This window comes from Protopterus annectens, chromosome 4.part1, assembly GCF_019279795.1.
Source record: "Protopterus annectens isolate FY-2018-M chromosome 4.part1, PAN1.0, whole genome shotgun sequence".
Lineage (NCBI taxonomy): Eukaryota > Metazoa > Chordata > Ceratodontiformes > Protopteridae > Protopterus > Protopterus annectens.
Genome location: NC_056734.1, coordinates 232,263,406 through 232,287,752, shown reverse-complemented (window position 1 = coordinate 232,287,752; position 24,347 = coordinate 232,263,406).

The window sequence follows — 24,347 nt, the reverse complement described above, 5'->3', positions numbered from 1 at the left end:
ACATATAAATATAGTTTTGAAATGGGGGGAAAAAAATTAAATAGGAAATCAGAAAGGAATGAGGAATGGATAAAGATTCCTAGATGATAAGATGATATAGTTATTTTTGACTGGGGGACAGGAAAAGGTCTTATGAAAAATATACTAACTACTAATTTCAAATTATAATTATAATGTCAACAATGAGGTTTTGTAGTATCTTTTGCAGAATTCGGATAAAATAACATGTTGAAGTTGAAGTCATTAGGGTCCAGGTAAAAATAAGTTAAAACATATGTTAATTTATTTTAACATAGTTTTGTCACACTGCAAGCCGCAAACATAGTTAAGGGCAGTTTGTTAAACCTAAGATTATTTTTAGAAAGAGATCTTGGCCAGGGCTAAATGATTATTTCTAATAAAATTTAGTAGTTTTGTATAGAGATTTAATGTGTTTAAAATTGTTTGTTTAAATATGTATTTATATAATTATATTATAAAGTATTTATAATTAAATTATATTTAGATTTTTTTTTTTTAATTGTGTTAAAGTTCAAGTGATTTTTTGTGTGTTGTGGAATGTTATGTGTAATTTTGATTCACGACGGTAGAGGAGGAGTTGTTTTATTATGTCAATATAATATTTTTTTTAAGCACACATACACCTTGTTCAAACAATGTTATAAATAAATATTCAAAACATATATACATATGCACTTTATTCATTCATGTAATAGTTTTTAAACTATGAAGATGTTTTAGATGTATATGCACATGCACTTTTCATGTAAATTATTATTTTAATATGGTTGGAGGGTTGGTCATTCAGTATATATAGAGTAATTATATGTTAGTATATTGTCTGATGAAGTCAGTTGGTTCATTAAATTGTGGTTCTACAGTTTTCTTTGGCTTACAGCACTTTGTTCGTTTTTTGGTGGTCTACAGATTTGGAAGCCTTTATTAGTACAATAGTACACAAACAAAGAATATGAGAGTATAAAAGCAAATATGTTTCATTTTATAATCCTGTGTTTGATTCTAACAATCTCCAGTGGCATGCTGTGTGGGTAGCAAAGTTATTTAATCAAACAGTTTTCTTGGCCTTCTCTGAAAACAGTCTGCTGAACAAGTGAGTAACCAAAACAGCTATATGTTTTTAAGTCATTTATATTATAACTGGTCATTAAGTCATTTATATTATAACTGGTCAAAGTTTGTAGCAGACATTTACAACATTTAAACTTAACAAATTCATTAATCTATAAACTTAACAAATTCATTAATCTATTCTCTAATACTAACTTTATAATGTTGAGGTCTATTCTAGGAACAGAAACCTGGCCTATCAAGGAAAATGGGCATCAGGCAGACAAGCAATCCTAGATGCAATACCAGTCTATTACAGAATGCACACACATACACACACACACACACACACACACACACACACACACACACACACACACACACACACGCACACGCACACTCACACACACACACACACACACACACACACACACACACACACACACACACACACACACACACACACACACATACACACACACCCATTGGTCAGTTTTAGAAGACTGTCAGTTCATCCACCTGTAGGTGTTGGGGTTGTGGTAGGTAACCAGAGGATCTGCAGAAAACCCTTGCAGACTCTGCAAAAAATATAATCCAGCTGAAAATCAAAACAGATAAACATTTACTGTAACACACTGACACTAACCACTGCACCACTGTTCCACTTCAATAGCAATTGTTTCACAACTAAGTAATATATAACTATAAAAATAAGTTTAAAAAAGTATGAAGAAATAATAGGCATATCTGTTCATAATACAACATCTTTGGGTTTGCTAAAAGTACATTCTTGTACCTAGTAGTCGCACAACCTGACTTTAAATTTTAATCTCACTGCTTAGGATCTGTGGCCTGATTTTAGTCCCATGTTAATCAGTGCACTCTAACAGTAAGGTATGCACATTACCTATTGTGGGTTTAAGCAATTCATTCATGATAGACCAGAATTGTAAAAGTATCTACTGCCTGCAAGAAAAACCTTGTATGGACCATGCACATCTGGCATCTGCAGTCCACATAAAAAGGCATGGGCAGGTATGGTACTGCAAGGCTGGGCCACAACCATGAGATGAATAAGACTGTCATTCCATAAAACAAATGTGGTATGTGAGCTTTTCCTCACACCAAATCTAGTCTTGCAAAAAAAAAAAAATATATATATATATATATATATATATATATATATATATATATATATATACACACACATATATCATCAGAGAAGTAAGATTTTATCCTCTCTTTAAGTTATATATTAGCCTTACATTAGTCTAATGTGTTTTAAAACAGATTTGAATGTTTACATTTTTTAAATTACTTACTTTTACAATGTTATGATGCATGAATGCACAAGCTATTAGATTGCCTTGAGCTAGGCTTGAACACGAGTATAAGGCTATGTAGTAGAGGTGAAAGAGGTAGATCCCAGTAAGTGGAATATCAACGACATGCCAAAAAAGGTGAGGATGGAGCAGATAATTTAACACAATGCTGGGCACAGAGTTGAACAGGAGGAGGGAGTGCATCTACAAAAATACATACATACAAATATTTCAAGCTTGGGCATTAATGCCCTTCTAGCTTGTCAATATACCAAAACACTTAGTCCCATAGTAAGTATCCAGACTGTTCTGAAAAATATCTAAACTAGTACTTGCTTTAATGCAATTTGTTAGTCTGTTCCATGCATCAGCTACTCTGTCAGAGAATCAATTACTGCACTCCTATCCCTATAGAAACTCCTATATAGGTTGTCGAATGATTCTCTAGTACTTTTTGATAACCCCAAATATTCCCAGAGGTAGTTGCCACTAACTTCCCTATATAACTGAATAAGGACGCCTCTTAGATATCTGTAAGAGACACTGTACAAGTTCAGATATTTTAGTCTTTCATAATATCTTAGATTTTCACATCCATGGATACCCTTGGTATATTTCCATTGCACTCTTTCCAGTTTACTCATGCTTGCTTTCTTATAGGGTTTCCATATTATTCCATACTCAAGTTTAGGTCTAATGTAACTAACAATGACTTCATTATTTTTGATTTCCTAGACTTTATAAATCATTTTATACAACCTTTAGTTCTATAGCTATCATTAACCAATTGGTTGATATGATTAAAAAAACTCACAGCTGAATCTACCCATATAACCAGGTCCTTAAATGAGTCTACAGTTTCAATCACTGTGTGCTGTAGTAAATATTCACCTTTCAATTTATGCCTACCAAATTTCATATGCTTAGTTTTTGATGTATTTATCAGCATATTATTCTCATGTGCCCAAATAGTCAATTTAGTCAAGTTATTTTGCAGACATGCCTTATCTGTAATATATGTAATCAGTTTACCAAATTTCAGGTTGTCTGCATATAGACTGTAGAACACCTCAGATGAAAAAGTTAGGTCTGAAAGATACACTCTAAACAAGTAAGGGCCTAGGACAGAACCCCGTGGGACACCCTGACTGTAACCAAGGATTTTGCCTGTCCAGTTGCTGTATGATACTTGCCATGTCCTAATTGTAAGCCATGCAGCTATCCATCTTATCAAGAGTACATAAATACCTAGTTGTGTTAATTTATTGATCAGTGTTCTGTGTATGACCCTGTCAAATGCTGAAGTTAAATCTGTATAAATTATATCACAGCACAATTTTTCATTCATAGCTGTTGTTATATTGTTATAGAACATTGTGTTAAAAATGGTAATAGATCTGTTTTCAACATATGCATGCTGATATATGGTTTCAAGTCACAACCTATCCAGTTCTGACAATAACTTATCCAATATTACCTTCTCCATTATTTTTCCACAACATGAAAGTAGACTTAAGGGTCTATATGAATCTGGGTTTGTCCTACTCCCCTTTCCCTTAAAAACAGGTTTAATAAGTGCGCGTCTCCAATCTTGAGGAATATCACCATATTTATATCACCTAGTGAATAATAGATATAATGGTACTGTAAGTTCTTGCTGAAGTGCTCTCAGGTCATTGTTATTAATTCAGTCTCCTCCCTGTGCTTTGTTTGGATCCAGTTTGCACAGTTATTTTTCAATATAATCTAATTTGATTCCAGTATCTGGGGTTACCAGGATGTCATTAGGACAACTTACCACCCCTTTTGTGGAGCCAAACTGTTTTGTGAAGATTTTGTAAATATATCTTTTATATGTTGTGTCTGAGAATAAATTTTAGCATCTGCACACAGTTTATCAATTTGTGTGTCTTTACTCCTTCCACATCTTATGTATCTATAAAAAGATTTCCTATTATGCTCAATATCTTTATATAAATTTTCTTAAATTTTTTTTTTGATCTTGTCTCACACTATGCTTAATCTGTTTGTCCAGCTTGTTTATTACAGTTTTCAAAGTTGTAGTTCGACATCTCTTTCATTTCTTATATTTTTTGTCTCTCACCTTAATCAGATATCTTGTTCTTATGGAAATATATCTGCCTGACGTTGTATGCATAGATACTGATGTTAAACATTTTTTTGCACTAAAACAATTTCTCTTTCAAAACTTTCCACATTCCATCTGCAGTTTTTCCACTGAACACCACACTCCAGTTAATTTTACATAGTGACTGTTTTGCTTCCATATAATCTGCAATTAGCCTTCTGTGCATTGTCTTAGATTTCAGTTTGGCAGAATTATCTAGTAACAAATTAATCTTTATAACCCCATGATCACTGCACATCAAAGATGATACAACTTGACTTGAAGTTACAGTAATTTCTTTGGGAGTACAAACAATGTCTAGTATGTTCCATCCCCTGGTAGGTTTTTTTTACAATCTGAAGCAATTGTTTTTCTTGAATATATACTGTGAATAATTTCCTTACTAACATTGTTAAATCAATATTATTCCAGTCTGTTTCTGGTAAATTTAAGTCCCCAGCTAATGCTATTCTTCCCTCCTGTGTTTCATGCAAGAAATGTATGAATTCCTCTAGGTCACCTGCACTTGACTTTGGTGGTCTATACACTCCAACAATTGTTATATGTTCCAGGGTTGACTTTATTGTCACATTTATACAGTCTATAGTGTTGGTGTTATCATTGAACATGTAATAATCACAGGTCTCATAGTTAACTTTAATCCCTATCATAACAGGGAACATGTAATAATCACAGATCTCATAGTTATCTTTTAATCCCTATCATAACACCTCCACCTGATTTTTTATTAGAATGTCTGTTACAGTACATTTATACCCTGACAGAACTGGTTTCCAGCATTGTTCTTTAACCATGTTTCACGAACAATAACAACATCAATCTTGTGGGAAGATAGCAAATATTTCAATAAAACAAAAAAAACTTTATTATTAATGCTCCTAGCATTAACCACCATCAGAGAGGGGTCAAATGTTGCTATCTGTGGGCTGTTAAATTTTCGACATGGTAAAAATTCTGCCTAGTATTTGTCAAATATAGCAAAATATCTGCTGCAAAAATTCTCTTCCCTGATCTAGACAAATGCATGACATCCTGTCTGAACATATGTGTGCCCAAAAGAAGGCTTGCATGCTCTACACATTTCCATTTTTTAAAACAGGACATTTTTTCCATGTAGGTATTTATCCAAAAAATCTTTTCATTGACAGTGACCTGACTATCCTTTCTATAGGTGATTTGTGAAAAATATGCACTAACACCAGTACAAGCGATACTATCTAAGAGGGCTGTCAGTTCCCTACTAACAGTCAGAGAATCCTTGCTGGTGACATTTGTGCCAACATGAATAAAAACAGAGCCATACTTCCTTATGTTAAGGCATTTCAAGGCTTGTCGCACATCTTCTATTTTTGCTCCTGGCAAGCATAACACTATTCAATGTTCATTATCATCTCTGCAAATATACGTATCAGTTCCTCTAATAACCGAATCTCCAATTACAAGAATATCTTTGCTGGCCAGCTCTGAAGAATCTTCAGCTTCTAATACAATATGCTCTATCAATTGTTACAAAGGATAGATCTTCATCACTATTAGTCTTATTAATCCTACTGTTTTCATTGTGTATTAAAGTCTCATCCAGCTGGTGTTGTAAATCCACAGCTTGAGTCATGTAGTCAACATCTGTCTTTCTCCTCTTTTTTCTTACCGTAATATTTTTCAATCCTTCCACGTTTAATTTTGATTTCTTCCTTTTCACCTGCCTCTTGCCTCTTTTTTCTACCTTCTCCATTTGAAAGATGATACCTTTTTCTGTAGACTGAAGGTTTTCTGATCGAAAAATATCATCATTTCCTGTAACCTGTGTGTCACATAACAAAGCAGTGTCCTTTTTACTACGTGTTCTCTTTCATTTATGGTCATTAATCAGTTTCTTTTTCTTCCTTGTTATTTGTTGAGAACTGCCTCCTTTCTTTCTTTTTTTGTTTCCTTCTAAACCAACTGGATCCTCAGATTGCTGAATACTTGCATCCAGAATTCCAGAGTTGTCAGCGGCATCTTCTCATTTTATAGGGGTTGAATGATCTTTGCAGAAAATAAATGCATCATTTCTTAAATGCATTCTATTTGCTCTATGTGTAACATTATTTAGTTCATCAGTCCAGTCATTAATATATGAAACAACAGTTCTCCAAGCCATGCCAATTGCACAAGCGCAATCATCATCATTAAATCTAGATTTACAGTGCTAAGCAAATTATCCAACTTTTGACACGAAGAACATAGATCACCAGTGTTATCAGATGTTACCTTTAAATATGCATAGCATTTATTACACTGTACAAGATATTTCTGCATTAGCAAATTGTTAATTGCATACTCATTTAAGGAATCCATATTCAGCTTCAAATGAATACAATATTACAAAAGAAAAGATCAAAATCAGTAACCAGAGAATTCAAAGAGAACTTAAATCAGCTTCTATAACAAATCACACCAGCAATATTCAACTAAATAAAGTACAGTAAGTTGTTCTGACCATACAAGTTCTCCAAGCCAGACAAAACTTGTAATTCCTTTATGTCACTCACTACTGCTGGCAGTAGCACTTCTTTTTAACAATAAAGATAAATAAATCAAAAAAACAAGATGGGATTGTTCAGATATGCTTAGGATTTTCCTCTCTGCAGTATGTGTAAATGTATAGCTGTCTAGGCCCCTTGGGGTGGCTAGAGCTTGCCTGTCAAAAAACCTATCTCTTTCTAACAACCAGCAATGAAATTAAAGGTAAAACAACAAAATATGAATCAATGTAAATCTTGTTAGCAAGCAGTCCCTTCCTACCTACAAACAGTGAAAAACAGTGATAGCAAATACAATATAAATTAAAATAAAACTTCTCTTGCCAATCAACTCCACAATAAGTCACAAACCAAGAGTCACAGTTAAAATAGAGGGGATGTAGGCAGTAGTATGAATTTAAAAAAATATTATGTAATGCCATGGACATAAGAGATTAGAAATGAACTGGACTGGGAATGTATTAAACATGGCTAGGGCAGTATTGTCCCGATGACCAGGGTGATCTGGGAGTTGGAGGTCTGTAACACTCTTTATACAACAATATATCTATGGGACTTAATTTTCTCCTTGCTAGTATAGCTGGCTGCCAAACATGGAGCAGTTTCCCCACTAAGCCACAGTCCTGAATGTTAACTCTTGGAGTGCAGCACATGTCCTACAAGACCTAGAATTTATCTTGAGTCCCAGAGTTCACATACTTGTGCAATTGTGCAGTCCTAAACACTTTTTTAAATATCATTTATACTTACCATGAAAGACAAATCCTATTCAAATATTCCCATTTTAGTACACTGCTGACACAGACAAGTGTGATCAGAAGATAATGTTAAATTGCTTGTAAGTTTATTTTTAATGAAGTATATTTTTAGCACTATAATATTATTTGAATGGCAAGTCATTGCTCAGTAAATGTGTCTTGCAAAAGCTCTATAAAGGTAAGGGAGGAAACTGGATGCACTACAAGAGGCACCCAAGTCCAACATAGACCACTGTCTTGAAGCTAGAGACTCGAGTGATTTGTAACTCACATGGGCTACTTGCGCTTGAACTCAAATATAATTTTAGGCAGATTGAGGCACCCTGGGTGAGAAAGTGAGAAGGGGTGAGAGTGCAAATTAGGGTTTCATATAGTGATCAGAGAACAAATTTAGATTTAGAGAGTAGAGGGGGAGTTTTAGGTTTAGGGAGCAAGAGGTAGTTCAGGGCAAGGCAACGATCAAGGGAGGGGAGTTTTAGCATTAGGGAACAGGAATGGAGTTTAGGGTTAGGGAGCAGGAGGGTATTTTACAGCTCATGATAAGAAGGGGAGTTTTTGTTTAGGGAATGGGAAGGGGTGTTTAGGAATAGGGAACAATATGTGGGTTTATATTTATGGAGGGGATTTGGACATTTAGATTAAGGGGCAAATGGGAATTTATGGTTAGGGAGGGGGATTGCAGCTTTAGGTTTAGGGAGAAATTAGGGATTTTAGGATCAGGGTGTGGGATAGAGTTTTAGAGTTAGGTAGCATAGACTAGGGTTAGGAACTAGGTGTGAGTTTTAGGTTTAGAGTGAGGGCTCTGGAACAGCTATATAGTATAACAGGATAGGGTGTTGGGAGAGCTAAGTAATTAAGTAACACGGGCTAGTGGAAGTTAAGGCACTTGCCTTTCAGGGCATGTGATAGTGGAAAAGTGTGTTGCAAGTTACTGCCATGCTAGCAACTGACTGAAATAGAAGTTAACCAAATCAAAGCATAGATTATACAGCTCAAAAAGTTAAATACAGCATTCAAATTTTAACAAAGTATTTGAGTATATTAAATAAAGTTCTATTTCATGGAGATACCTAAATACAGTTATGACAAGTAAGATATTACTTTAGCATATCATGCAGACAAAGGACCATGCCTAAGCCTCTTCGCAGTACTTATACAATTCAATTTATTTATTTGCATTTGTTTTCCATTATAGTTCATTGGGGTGGAGACCCTTTTCAGCAGAAATGCCATTTATTTGTTTCCACTGGCACAGTAAGGACACTGACTATTAAGATGCAGCACTTCTTTTGTGGAACAGAGGATAACAATGTCACTTAGTTCTACTTCTGTATTCTCAAACAAAGTTGATTCTGTGTTTACAATTGTTTCAGCTGTTTAGCAGTTTCATTTACGTCATTACTTGCTGTTGTAAAGATTTATACTCTTTTAATATAGTTCTATTAATAAAACATCTAGATATTCCAACCCGCAGTGGTGTAGTACTGTCAGGAAAACATTTACAGTTTAAATGCCATTTTTTACTTTTCCATTTTGCTAAGAGCTGTGCTGTATAAAAGGTTAACAAAATAAAATATAAATTAGCAAAGTATTCAGGAATGGCTCAGGTAAATTCAGTTTTAAATTAAAAATGTCAAATATCCATTACTGCCATCTCATTTTGCTCAAATCTCAAGAGACCTCAAAAGCTGTTAGAGTCTATGATGGTTAATTATATTTTCTGCAAGTTAATTTCAGTTTTACTCTGTGCAGGACATGATGTTGAACACTGTCATCTTAGATTCCCTTCATTTGACTCTTGCTAGAAATAATGTTTGCTGCCATGCGTGTGTGTGTGTGTGTGTGTGTGTGTGTGTGTGTGTGTGTGTGTGTGTGTGTGTGTGTGTGTTTAGGATTATTAATATTTTTTTTACAGGAAGGTTTAACAATAGAACAGAGACTGCTACAATGCACAGTTGCCACAAGAGGGAGCACAAGATTTATTTGTTGAAATTATGTCACAGCATTACCTTACTTTGGTCCTGGCAGAGAAGAAATGACTGTAAAATAAAAATATTGTTCCTTTTATATTTTATTTATTTTTATCTCATTTTTATTTTCTGTTTTATTATTGTATTAACACTGCATTTATCTTACTGGAGAAAGAAAATGATAGTCACAAAGTTAATGAAGACAAAAGTGCCATCAAGTAGATGCTCATGTCTTCTCTGTTATTACTTCTGTTAAACATTTATTTGTGCCATAAGCTTGTTCATGGGACTCATAAAATTTATGCTGTAGATTAGCAGCCTCTAAAAAGGAATATAACTGAATCCGAAAGCACTTTTGTTTGATATTACTGACTTCATTCCATGAAGTACACTGAATGGCTATTAAGGATACAATGTAAAGAGCATGATTCTGATTCAAAAGTTATCTGATGCATGCATGACAAACAGTAGTGACTGATTAATAGCTGATCATACCTGTATTTATATTCTGACAGTATTTTTTTTCTTTTTAGGTGGATCTATGAAGATGCATACATTTTGCCTGGAGCACATATGAGAGTATCATTAAATGCCAAGTCCTTACAAATGCTGCAGGAAAAAGCAGCCGTAGTCTGTGGAGTTTGCATCTACTAACTGTTTTGTTTTCTATTGTTTCATATACACTTGACTAACTTATTTTTGCTTCACAAACTGATGACAATTTGACAATGGTTAAGGCACTGGTTTCTGAGGAATTCGTTAATGTATTTTGACACTGGACAAAACATCTCAGATACTTACTTACCATCAACTATACTGAAGAAAAAGATACATTTGAAATTAAACTGAGGCAAGAGATGAAACACATTTCCTATGTGTGTCACAATTAGGGATGACTAATTCAAAATTATTATGTGGTCATTTGTTGGCTGACCCCCAACTAGTTTATGCATAGAAAATTAGTGTTTTTGGTTCAGTGCTAAATTATTCCAAGTATAATATATATAACTTACCATGGTTTCATACTGCAGTGATACAAAGACCCAAACCTGTGGATTACCTTGACATTTTTTTCCCATAATCTTTGTTGATTTTATGCAATAGGACAACATATTCAAAATCAGACAATAACATCAGTAACAACTGGAGTTAGAAACAACATGTTAAACCACGGGTAACTCTAATATAGTTATTTACCTTGACATTTTTGTTTTATTAATCGTATGCACAACTCATTGCATGTTTAACCTAATTATAAAGTAGAGAAAAATACATAATTTGTTAACAAATCATATTTGAAGTATATAGCTGGTTTTCCCTGACTTTTTTTTTGTTGTTGTTTTTTTTTAAAGTTAAGTGAACTTGACCAATATAACCTTTTTCAGTCATGACCTAGTTACAAACCATGAACTGAAAGCAAAACAGTTATAACACAGAAAGAAAGTGGGGCCAAATACTCAGAGCATAATAAATAAGGTGATAAAAGAAAATAGAAGTGGATTCCTTGAGAGAAAGCCATGCCTTGAGTCAATCAGTGTGATCACATGTGTGGGTCTGCTCCCTATAAAAAAAATATTTTTCTTAATGTCACTGGCAGTTCTGACAGGTATGCTGTTCAATGCTTTTGACTAATCAGATTTGATGTCTGTGGGTTTTGCTTTGATTGCTCATACTGGGCTAAACAAATAACTTGACACACATATGGTGGAGATTGTTTTTCATTATTGTCTGCTTGCTTTTTCACTAAGCTCATTATTTTTTACTGCTATTTTTTATTTATTCATATTTTCATGCTCTAAGGATCTTTCTGAAGTCATATTTCATATTGTTTTGAAGTACCAACCTGCTTAAATTTTCTACTGTTATACCTGTTGAACTGATACTTATATTCATTTTTATCATATTCCTATTTAACTCTGTTTACTGTAGTATGTGCCCTGTGCCTTCAATTCCCAGACTTCTAGTTGTTTAATTGTCATAGCTGTATTAAGGTAACGCCGTGAAACAGAACTATATTTAATATACACAAATAAGTTGTTAAAATTTGAATGTTGTATTTAATTATATAAGCTGTATAATCTATGCTTTTATTTGGTTAATTTCTGTTTCAGTCAGTTTTGCATTAACATACATTTTCTTCCTTAGATTTATTTGCTATTATAGCTTTGGATCTCTGTATCTTTTTTTTTCTTTATACTATAGAAAAGTGTAATGGCTAAACCACTCTTAAACATTCTGACTAATGTTCTCAGTCTCTGCATAGAACAGATCTACCCAAAGACTGTGACATAGGCTCAGTCACAGTCTTATACTATTATTTTAAGCTTTGTTGTGGGCAGCAACTAAAGACCAGCCATTATGACAAGAGTGGTATGAAAGGTCATGGATACTCCATCCCAACTGCCAGTGATGGACAGGAACAAATACTAACATTACAAAAAGCACAGAAAAAGCAAGAAAACACCAACTGCAGAAGCATAAAATCCAAGAATGTTTAATACTCCAGCACCTTGGCTAACAAGCCTTTCACAGAGTTAACATCACAGTAGCACAAGCTACATTTAAATAACAAATATCACATCATTAATCAATTAAATAAAACAATTAAACATAAACTAATAATTAACACTTAATGCAGAAACCTTTTTCGCTTTTTTTTAATATTTTTTTTTATTTGTTGTTTAGTGAATATGGCCAGCGATTCACTTCTGCATTTGCCTAGTTTATTTTGAGATGATATTACTGATTCTGCACAGTCTTCTGCTCAGTCTTCCCTGAGGAATAATTTACAACCAGGTGCAGTGCTGGAAGGCACTTCAGCTCATCATGTAGAGCCTCCTGTGTCTTGGGAAAGATTTTTGGAGGAAGGTAGATCAAGGAGAGGTGACAATCCATTTGAAAATGTTGGTGTACTTATTGTTGGCAATAATTTTTCCACTGAGGTTCATAGTAATATTGATTCCCTTGAGAGTTTGCTTAACAAGTGAAATGTGATTTATTATAAAATTTTGGGACTTAAGAGACATCTAGACCTTGATATTATGCCCAGGGGTCTGCGTTTTGTTAAATGCCCCACTACTCCTTTTAATTCTACTGATTCTGCTGACGAACAGTTTAAAATTAGATAGGTAGTGGCTGCACGTCATTATGTTAAAGAATGGAATCAAACTTTACTTGAAAGAGATGTTCTTAAACAATGAAAAGTAAGGGAAGACATTTCTGTCTCTTGTTCTACCTTCTCTGCACAAATTATTACAGCCCGTTTTGAGCAGTTGTTACACTCAATGAATGCTTCACTTAAGGAGGATTCTGGTGACATCATTAAAAGGAAGATTCCAAACTAGAAAAGGATCTCTGAGATTACTGCTCGGGGAACATTTTCAAGAAGACAGTTAAAAAAATACATATGGAGGCTCTGGAGCTGCTTCCGCTAAGCAGAAACAGCAAGTAAAAGTTTCATTTGCCTCTTCTGAAGTCAACATTAGTGCTGGGAAATCTGACAATGAAACTGGGGCTTTTCCTCTCATTCCACAGCCCCAACAGCCTAATTATATGCAGAAGAACTTTTGAAGTTGTAACAGACCAGGAACCAACAATAATAATCAAAAATGAGGGTATTTCCAGAACAATAAGGAGAAACAGCAATTTAAAAGTAAGGAAAGAAGATCAGTATTACTAGTGGTGATAACTTGATTGTAAATTTTATAGGTAACCCATTGTCTTGTACAGAATTATCAGTATTACAGTGTGGGTTAAAATTTATTATATCATGACCCCCCATTAATATTCCAAAACGTGCATGATGATTGGTCAGTGTGCACATTGTAAATCGACTTATACTAATGGAAAAAGGTCCGATCGCCCGGACTTTTTCCATTAGTATAAGTCTTTTTTAAAACACTGTCTCGATATGTTAAAGGAGTTTAACATAGCGAGACAGGTTTAAAAAAGCAACGGAGATCTCCGTTGCTTTTTTTAAAGCTGTCTCGCTATGTTAAACTCCTTTAACATAGCAAGACAGTGTGTAAAAAGCAACGGAGATATTGCTTTCTCAGTTGCTTTTTTATAAAACCTGTCTCACTATGTTAAATGGGTTTAACATAGCGAGACAGCTTTAAAATAAGCAACAGAGATTCTCTGTTTCTTTTTTTAAGCTGTCTCGCTATGTTAAACCCATTTCACATACCGAGACATGCTGTAAAAAGCAACGGAGATCTTGCTTTCTCCGTTGCTTTTGCCCACAGCTCTGATGTACTGCGTAGGCATACGCATGCGCAGTACATCAGACTTGCCACAAAATACCAGACAGCTGCAGAAAGGCAGCAAGGAGGCATTATACAATGCCATTATTTAAGAAAAGTAATTTTTTTTTTCTTTAATAATGTCATTGTATAATAGCAATAACCCACTTCTGGGTGTTGGTAATGCTGGATTTACCCATGGTTGGTTTTGTTTGGCCACTCGGGCTTCGCCCTTGTGACCAAACCAGGCCAACCATGGGTAAATTCATCATTACCCACACCCAGTCGTGGGTTATTGCTATATTCCCACATCTTTGCTATGATTATGTCTGTAAAATTGAATTGTTTCAGCTGTCTAGGTAATTACATTTGTTAGATTATTTTGAAAATAGTAAGATTTTGTCTGAGGATGTCCCCTCCTTTAACACAGATGGAGAGGATGGGGAATGTGATTTTTTCTCATGTAACTCATTAATGGATTCATATGATGACGTTAATGCCTATTGTCTTTTAGATACTTCCAAGGTACCACATAGTAGTAACTTCATCCCCCTTTTTGTTAATAATACCATTCAAGAGTTTTCATCTGTGGTAAATTATGCTCTTGAGGTTTGTCTGAACACCTTTAAAAAAGAAAAAGCTAAAGTATGTTATAATTTGACCAAGGATGAATGGAGTGCACTGCAATGTCTTAGTACTTGGAGAGATATTGTTATTAAGCCCTCAGACAAAGATCAAAAAATAGTTGTGTTGCACTATATGAAATATTTCAATATGTGCATGGATCATCTTTCTGACAGTGATGTATATTGTGTGGCTAGTGAACATAAATATTATGCAGCTATAGACAGCTTTAAAGATTTGTTACATAAGGGTTACAGACTTTATTTTTCCAAGCAAAATGTGGAGGTTAAATTTAAAGTGGAAGGCAGTTGTCTGGCAAAATTTTACTGCCTACCACAAATCCATAAGAAAGTTTTTCCCCCTCCTGGAAGGCCAGCTGTGGCAGATGAGAATTATTTTTTACATACTATGGGTCTATTTCTTCATATTTATTTGCTTAGGTATGTTGCTGGTTTAGACTCCTATATAATAAATTCTTTTCATTTTCTAAAAAAATGTTGAGTCTATTACTTGTCAAGAATGCTTTTTATAGCTGGTTCTTGATGTCAAGAGCCTTTCTACGAGTATTACACACCATTTGGGACTTGAAGCTCTTAGGTTTTTCCTAGGCACTAGTCTGGTTAGCACTTTTGTTATAGAATTGTTATATTTTGTTTAACCTTGAACTTTTTTGAATATAGCAACAGGATCTATCAACAGATGCAAGGTACAGCAATGGGTATATCATTTACACCCATGTATGCTAATTTGGTAATGGATTTATTTGAGTTAAAGTTTATTCATAAGTTAGAGTTTTTTAATAAGTATGTTGTTCTTTATAATAGATTTATTGATAATTTATTTTTTTATGTAAAGGCAGTGCATGGCTAGTGGATTCTTTTGTAGCTTCTCTTCAGGAAAACCACTTTGGTCTACAATTTGATGGTGTACAAAAAGGCATTTCTGTTGTTTTTTTTTTTTTTAGATTTGGAATTAAATATTGTAGACAATATGATTATTACAAAGATTCACAAAAAATGTGATGATGGTATTCATTTTCTAGATAGTAACAGCTGCCACCCCCCTCCCATATTTTAAAGGCTTTGCTTTATAGGTTCATAGGTTCATAGATTCATACTAGGCTATCTGCCCTAGGGCATTTATAAGCCTAGCCAGAGTGTGTTTGGCTTTTGCCACTCATTTTAAATGAATTTTCTATGCCCTTTTTTGAGGTTAGTATACTGTGCCTCTGTCTAACAGTGACACAGAAGTGATACCCGGGGTAAACCTACGATCTCCCATCCATACATCAAGATTCCTCTTGAAGAGAGTCAATGAGGGACTCTGCTTAACCTGGACTGGAATTTTATTCCAGAGTGAAGGGAACCTCTGGGTTATGAATCTGTCCCTCCAGCATGTATAGGTTCATAGTTAATGAGCTACTCAGAATAAATAGGCTGTGTAATAACATTCAGTCTCTGAAGGAAGAGATTTTACATTCTTGTATAGCCTTTAAACAAAGGGAATATAGCAGTGAATTAATTATTAATTCTATGAATAAACTGTTGTACTTGGGAAGGGATACCACTAGTGTGGTTAATGTTTCAGATGATATAAAGTTTGTGAATAGATATAGGAGTCATGCAGGGAATATCAGTGATAAAAGATATATTTTGTCACTTCTTATAATATTTATAGTGTTGAGTTAGTAAAATCTTAAGATACTACTGGCCATTCTTATATAAGGGCACGTCTGGAGTTAAGAATTTACCTGACTCCTTTACTGTCTCCTATAAGAGAGCCAGAAATATAAAAGACAAGGTTGTTCATAATTTGTTCTCTATGCCTACTGAAATTTTAACTGTTCGTCTACAAAATTCTGGTACATTTCCCTGTGGTAAATGTTCTGTTTGTATTCATGTGGTCAGGACTTTTGATAAAATAAATGGTATTTCTTTTCAGCCTAAGGATATTTTCTCCTGTGTCCAAGGGAGTGGTTTACTGTCTCTCATTACCCTGTGGTTTCTTCTATATAGGAGAAACCAAAATAATGTTCAAAATCAGAGTACAAGAGCAGTTAGAGACATTAATAATCACAATGTGGATAGCCCTGTGGCACTACATCTTCATGCAGTACACTTAGGGTCTTGTACCAGTTTGAAAGCATGTATTTTAGAAGAAGTTTTGGTTAGGATGATGTTACACTTAAAAACTAACTGTTATATAAAGAAGCAGTCTGTATTTTAAAGTTTGGCACTTTGGTGCCTCATGGTTTAAACAAAGAACTTGAGTGGAAGGCTTTTCTGTATTAAGTGTTAATTATTAGTTTATGTTTAATTGTTTTATTTAATTGATTAATGATGCAATATATGTTATTTAAATGTAGCTTGTGCTACTGTGATGTCAACTCTGTGAAAGGCTTGTTAGCCGAGGCGCTGGAGTATTAAACATTCTTGGATTGTATGCTTCTGCAGTTGGTGTTTTTCACTTTTTCTGTGTTTTTTTTTTATATTTATTTGTTGTTTAAGGAATGCTAATATTGACTTTTGTGTAATATAGTGGCTGCAACAATTGACAATACAAAAATCTGATGCAATTAATAATACAGAGGTAGTGCTATGATTTGGGGAAAAATGAAAATGTGTAGAAACTGATATTAAGCAAATAAGTATGAAAGAAAACAGAGCTCTTGATAGAATGAGCATGTGGGATAAGGAAAGGCACCGTGAGTTGCATGATACCTAACCTTATACTAAACTAGAGGATCTCAGCTATGGAAAAAGTGTATCCCAGCCTGTAACTATTAAATACACAAATAATCTGCATCCATGTCATAGGGGATAGAGCTCTGACTGAACACAGGTGACAGGGTTATTTTATCAGCCCTGACACTGGAGGAGGTAGGCAGGGGGTTGAGGATTAAGGGGATATGGTACACTCACCTCTTTCTCAGGAAGAGAAATGGGTTGCAATCAATTGGTGATCACATATGCTTGTGTGATTTCTTCTACTGTGACACTGGAAAGCCTCCACCTATGTTTGAATTCAAGAGGCTATGAGTGACTACTGGCAGCAACTCTTGCAGAAGTGAAATGTGAACAGCTAGGTCAGCTGTCATATATCCTTTTCTCTTATGAAACCAAGCATATGCAGAGCACTTAGGAATTTAAAAAATACCTCTGATAGCCATCTCAATGATGGCTCCTACTGATAGACTGTCAATGTGATGGGCAACAACAGAGAGGTGGCTGATGTTTGAAAGCAGTTGTGGCAAAATATGGCAAAAAATATATATAAAATCTCTGAATAGCACCAGTTACATTAGAGGACAAAAAATGTTCCACTATGTTTTGTCAATCTCCCAACACAGTTGCAACTCAATGAAAACAATCCATTTTGACCTCATCAGAATGAGAAACCAAACATAAAAGATTTTTTACAGGAGGAAAACATCACCTCCCCCATAGCCTTACCTCTAGATATCCCTTATTTATTTATTGTTTTCACAGTTGCACCACTGTGAAGAAATGAGAAAATTAAAAAAAGACAGTGAATCCCTGTCAATACTGTACTAGAAACAGTAGAGGCAATAATATTCTATGTGAATTAGCAACTGCTGAGTTACAATTCATCCCAACCATTGAGCCATTATGGTAAAGACTTTGTACCCTTTTATTTCACAATAATAGATGAAACTTTAGGATTACTGGAGTTAAGAGTATACAATATATTTTCCTAACTTCTAATTGTTTTACAGTAAAAAAATGTTTTCCTTTGAAATCTTTAAAGAAAAAAGACAAATCTATCATCTTTCAAGCAAAAATATTCCAACCAATTAAAAGCCTATTCAACTATATGCCTTAGTGCTGGAAGTAGCAAAGTAAGTGTGGCATATATGAAGTACAGCGATACAGTGATATGCAATAGCATACCGATTTGGAACTGCAAATCCACATTATGTTATCAACAATAACCAATTACCTCAGATTTTCCTAGAACATAAAAAGTTAACTAGAATAGCAACAAACAGTGCAAAGACTTTACACTTAGGACAAAGACAGGTAACCTATACTTCTCAATGCAAACTATTTTTGAAAGAAATAAAACAACCTGATAGCTAATTTTATAGACATTTCTGAAATATCATGCAATAAATCAAATGATAAAACTACTTTGCCAGGGAGTTTATGCAGTTCCTTTTATCAACTATAAAGATTTCACAAGCATCTTCCAAAGTACCCATAGCATTCCAAAACCTGCTATGGTTCACTGCAATTCAGAAATGTATCCCTTTGCCTCTTACACAATTGCCTTTTGTTTTATCACCATCACTCATAAACAAACTAAATCCTTACTCTTTCATCTTACTTCTAAAGATGCCACGTTCAACACCTTTGATAAACTTACCTCTAAGAAAGTAGCAAAGCCACTTAACCATATTGTTGAGCTTTCCATCACTACAGACCTAGCTCCTAGCTTATTCAGGTGCTCAGTTGTCATCCCTGTGCCAGAAATGTCTTCTCCCTCAGAAGTCAAAGACTTTAGATCATATCCATACTATGCAATGTGCAACATGGTTTTAGAAACTCATTCAGCAAAGTGTCAGCCCCTAACTACTGCCACATGCAGCACTGTACATGAATATGAATGAATGGCTTGTCTCTGAAAGTACCTTTATGGATTCATTGATTCAGTGACCTAACAATCAAACTCAGAGCCTATAAAGACCACTGAAGAATTTGGCTTATTGTTAATCCTGATACAAATGCAATATTCGTAAACCATTGATCTGAAGCCTCCTTAAATATGGCAAAATCAGCATTAAATATGCCCAAATCAGCAATGTGTGATATCTGTATCGTTAGTAAGTTCCATAGCCTACCTGCTCTATGACATGAGAAAGAGATTTTCAATGTAGGACTGACCGTGGATAAACTAACCATAAAACTCTTGTTCATTGTGTTGGTAGAGTGAATTACAAACTCAGTACCCAGTGTGGCTGCCTGAGCTTTGTCATATAAACATTTGTGAACTAAAGTTAAATCACCTCTAAGTAATGTGTAACCTATCCAGAAGAGTGAAAAGATGTTTGCTTTTCTCAGAATAGGATAAATGAGAAAGACCCTCGATCTGCTTTTGTTGGTCTTCTGAATGTACTCATGCTTACTCCGAGAGACTCTCAATACCTAAAAAGTGCCACAGTATTCTATCATTGGGTGAATGCTAAATGTATACAGTCTAATCAAGATTTCTTTGTCTCTACTGGAAGAAAACATTGTAAGATGTTTTAATCAGCCCATAGTATTTCATAATTATCAGTTTGATATGCTCATCACATGTCAGTTTTTATGTCCACCAGTATATCCAAGTCCCTAACCATGCTGGTGGATCAGGGGATGTATTTATCCACTACAAATGGTTACATGAGGTTATATGATCCATAGTGAATCACAATACATTTACTGTTGTTATACCTCATGCTCTTGAGTCTTAGCCATGTTGTTAAGCTGTCTAAGCTTCTTCTTCTTTCAGCTTTCCCCGTTAGGGGTCACCATAGTGGATCACCTCTCTGCTCATAATTGGGAGTGGTGTTTTATGGTGTTGAGTTGCCATCCCAGCACACAACTTTCCACAGAAGGCACACACATGCCTAGGGCCAAGTTAGAGTGTCCAATCCACCTACAGCATGTCTTTGGGAAGAAACCGGAGCACCCGGAGGAAACCCACGCGACCACAGGGAGGACATGCAGACTCCGCACAGAAGGCACCCCAGCCAAGAATCAAACTGGAGAACTTCTTGCTGTGAGGCAGCAATGCTAACCACTGCACCATCATGGTCACCCATTCAGATGTCTAAACTACTAGTAATATAATAATAATCTTCAGAGCTTATGGTTATGCAACCTATTTTAATGTTGTCAACAAATTTGCTGAACCACACATTTTCTGATGCTGGGCAGTCCAACATCAACAACCAAAATGTAAGTGACTCAAAACAAATCATTAAGGAATACCTTTACCAAAAGGTTTGTACTTCAAATTACAGTTTTTAATTCTCCTTCTACACTTTTGATTTAGCAACCAGTTGTTAGCCTGTCTAATCACAAATGGGTTCATACTTGTTTAATAAATGATAGCAATAAAAACTGTATGTGGAATTGAATAGAATGATATGATAAGAGTCTTTGAGACTGTAGACCATAATCTTCTACTGCAAAAACTGTACAAGCTAAACTTTGGAAAGAACATACTACTGCTGTTTGCAATCTGTTTAAAGAGCAGAACCTTCAGAGTTTACGCTAACAACACTTACTCAGACAAATGTTTGTTTAGCAGCAGAGTACCAGAAAACCCAGTGCTGCTTTCTTTGTTTGTTAATACCACTACGCTAGACTTACCTAACCTTAACCAAATAATGTACACAGATGGGATCTTTACATAGACAGCAGAGTAGATACTCTACAATATTGTATGTATCATTTTTGAGTTCTTGTCTTAGGATAAGTGATGAGATATCACTTTCTTTCTCATTTTGTTGACATTTCTTTTTAACTGCCTATTTCCTGACAGTTAACAGTTGAGGCATTACCACTTACTTACTTTATATTAGATTTTCTTGTACCCTAACTACCCACTCACTGACTCCTCCATTTTTTACAGGTTTATTAACTTCCTGTCTACCCTAGATCCCTGTTCATTCCCAGTTCTTTCAGTTTACATGTATGTCATATCTGTTTCATTCCTCTTATGTTTCTTCACACAGCAACTTTAGTTAATGAAAGGTACTATACTGAGTTATAATTGTAAAAGGCAACCATCATTTTCAGGTTTCATTTTGGCATTCCAGCACTTTAGTTTTCACTAACACTTCAAAGAGCAAATTAATTTATCCAACTTAAATAGTTGGGCAAATGCATTATAATTTATCAACAACTTACAAACATTTATTCAAATTTAGTAAAATAATTTCAATAAAATCATTCAAATGAATATTTGATTCCACAAAAAAATGGAAATATATTTTCAACAAAAATATGCTTCCTGAATAATACAAACCATAGGAATTATTTATGTCATTTACATTGCATCTTATCAAATATATGCAGATTAAAATAGCTAGAACTAAGCAATTGATTACATTTTGAAACAATCGTCCATCCATCCACAGCCCCCTTTTCCATGTTTGCACATGGGGTTGGGATGCCACTTTAACAGTGACAATTATCTAGAGCCAAGGTTCATACAGCTGGGTGGCTAGCCCTGCCAAGGCTGTTCTTCATACCACATATCCTGATGCCCACTCACACCTTTGACCAATTTAAACAGTCCAGTCCATCTACTTCACGTCTTTGGAATAAGAGAGGAAAATGGTGCACCTGGAGAAAACTCACACAAACACAAGGAGGACATGCAGTTTCCACACAAAAGGATGCCCAGCCAAGAATCAGATCGGAGAACCTCTTGCTGTGAGTTGACAGTGATAACCACTGTGCCACCTAAAGTTAAGTTTTCAAACATAAATGTATATAAATAGAATATTTTCTTGTTAACATTTGCCTTCATTTTAAAAAGCAATTCTGATATTATGGGTAATAATATACTGCGATTATCAAGTTAAACAAATGCATGCCTTTACTGTTCTGAAAGCAATCCTATAAAGTAATTTAGATTTAAGATAATTTATGTCACCAGTTTATGTCTTGTTATAATGATAACTATAATCACTTTGAGCAAGGAAATACTTCAAATGCTCCTGAATTCTGAGCCTTATACTTCTAGTTGTTTGACCTGAATATACCTGGGAACATTTAAAAGTGACAGCACATGTAACATTCTCAGTGCCACATATGCTGTAGCTGTATAATATGTACATTATAAACCAGTGCCAGATATGCTCTAGCTATATAATATGCATGTTATAAGCCAGTGCCACAAATGGTCCAGCTGTATAATATGTATGTTATGACCCAGCACCACATATGCTCCAGCTGTATAATATGTATGTTATAACCCAGCGCCACATGTGCTCCAGCTGTATATGTATGTTATAACCTAGCACCACATATGCTCCAGCTATATAATATGTATGTTATAACCCAGTGCCACAAATGGTCCAGCTGTATAAATTGTGTTATGACCCAGTGCCACATATGCTCCAGCTGTATATGTATGTTATAACACAGCGCCACGTGCTCCAGCTGTATATGTATGTTATAACCTAGCACCACATATGCTCCAGCTGTATAATATGTATGTTATAAGCCAGGGCCACAAATGCTTCAGCTGTATAATATGTATGTTATAACCCAGCACCACATATGATCCAGCTTATAATATGCATGTTATAACCCAGGGCCACATATGCTCCAGCTGTATAACATGTACATTAAAACCAGTGCCACTTATGCTCCAGCTGTATAATATGTATGTTAGGACCCAGCACCACATATGCTCCAGCTGTACAATATGTATGTTATAACCTAGCACCACATATGCTCCAGCTGTATAATATGCATGTTATAACCCAGCGCCACAAATACTCCAGCTTGTATAATAGGTACATTACGGCCCAGTGCCATAATGCTCCAACTATATAATATGTATGTTATAACCCAGCACCACATGTGCTCCAGCTGTATAATATGCATGCTATAACCCAGTGCCACATATGCTCCAGCTGTATAATATCCACGTTATAACCCAGTGCCACATATGCTCCAGCTGTATAACATGAATGTTATAAGCCAGCATCACATATGCTCCAGCTGTATTATATGTACGTTATAACCCTGCACCATATATGCTCCAGCTGTATAATATGTATGTATAACCCAGCATGACATGTGCTCCAGCTGGAGAATATGCATGTTAAAACCCAGCACCACATATGCTCCAGCTGTATAATATGCATGTTATAACCCAGTGCCACATATGCTCCAGCTGTATTATATGTACTTTATAACCAGGCTTAAGTCATTGCTTTAATCAAACTGAATAGAATTAAAATCTTATCTTTTAGTTTCCTGTCTCATTCCTACCTGGTTGTCTTCTGCTACTGAGGTATGATCTTGATTATATACTTTCTGTACTGGTCATGAGTACAAGTCTTCAACAACACTTTATAAACCACATCGTTCTAGCTATCTGATAAGTGACTCTTGACATGTTATTGTTTAGGTCAGAGCAACAGCTACTTTACCTCTAGAAATCACCATGGCCATTCTGTGCCATGTCTGTAGCACAGAAGTTCAAAACTCTGCCTATGACCCGGATGACCCAGGATTAACAACCCAGGTGCTGGAAGAGAAATGGAGGGAGAAGTGTGGCAAGTCAGCTTTGGTCATCTCTCTTGAGAGTAATGGGGTTCACATGGGGATGAGGGTGAGGGGGATGCACATGTCCATGTTAACTCTTCATGTTTGATGCCCAACTAGATACCAGAGGCCTCAAGAAAGTGCTTATTATTTACGGAACAGGGTCAAATGAGGGCTTTCATCATGCGTGAGAGCAGGTGTCACTCTCTGGCTAAGGTTCACGTAACATCAAACTCAAAGCATGTCTTCTGTGTGAGGAATGAATGAACAGTTTGGCTTCATGGTCATCTAGGATAAGGAACAAAAAAATCACTACGCAGTTTCTAACATTTCACTGAGTGAGACAGTGCTGTTATTTCCAGTTTTGCTACCACATCTACTACAGATTGAAACAAGTGGG